Source organism: Sesamum indicum, unplaced genomic scaffold (genome assembly GCF_000512975.1).
Source record: "Sesamum indicum cultivar Zhongzhi No. 13 unplaced genomic scaffold, S_indicum_v1.0 scaffold00112, whole genome shotgun sequence".
Classification (NCBI taxonomy): Eukaryota; Viridiplantae; Streptophyta; class Magnoliopsida; order Lamiales; family Pedaliaceae; genus Sesamum; species Sesamum indicum.
Genome location: NW_011628046.1, coordinates 307865 through 308900, shown reverse-complemented (window position 1 = coordinate 308900; position 1036 = coordinate 307865).

The following is a 1036-nucleotide window of genomic DNA, read 5'->3' as shown; positions in this document are numbered from 1 at the left end:
TTAGAAGGTCAGTGGGAGCTTAGTTGTGTTCCTAGTATTTTAGGTGTGAACGTCTTACTCATTTGGAATGATGTGAAGATGTTGGGAAACACTGAAGCATAAACATTATTCAAGCAATTCTCCATGAAGGAATTGGATTCCATTCCTTATCATAGGGTTAAGCCATCCAAGACTCAGTCTTCGAGGGCTGATGAGGAGCTTAGAAAGATGTTAGACGTCCTTTATGTCTTTTGCCGTTGACAACATGGGTATGTGGTCTGATGCACTAAGCCGAATGTTGTATGTGCTTTGAGCACAACTATGGATATCGGGAGTGTATCGATAAGGCATTGCATAGGAGTCAAAAATACTCTTTAGTACCTGAATAAGGATTAAAGAAATGTTCTTGATGCAAGTCAATAGAGAGTTGATTCTGGAAGGTATGGCGACACTAGTTTCCAGTTATGGGTGACAGGTGGCTAGTCTCAATTTGAATGTACATTCAGACTTAATGGTGATGTGGTGGCTTGGAATGGTTTCAAGCGGGATGCCACAATGGTTTTCACCATGAAAGTCAAATCTATAGTGACTTTAAATGTTGCTCAAGAAGTTTTTTGAATGAAAATCCACATCTAATGGTTGAATGTGCAGCCTAGCACGGCCAAGCCAGTAGTTAGCTGGAGGATAACAACTAGGCAATGGAACAAGAAAAAGGGCCGAGATCTCATCACAGATTCAATGAATATTCTTAGACTCCACCATCAGGTTGGACCGATGGTAGGAAGAGATGACGTACTGTTGGACCGCGTCATTTCGGCAAAAAATATGGTAGACCTGTGAGACCAAGCAACGCATATTGCTCACTCACATAGGTCTGAGGGATATGGGCGATTAGCTTTAGGTCAAGTGGGAGATTGTTATAAATGGTGACCAGAAAGCCAATTGTTGGCGGTTTTGAGAACCATAAATGTAATATTATCTTGATGAATATAGTAAGCATTCATCTGCGGCACCATATGTTTGTTGTGCTTACTATTTACATTGAACGGTGTCATAA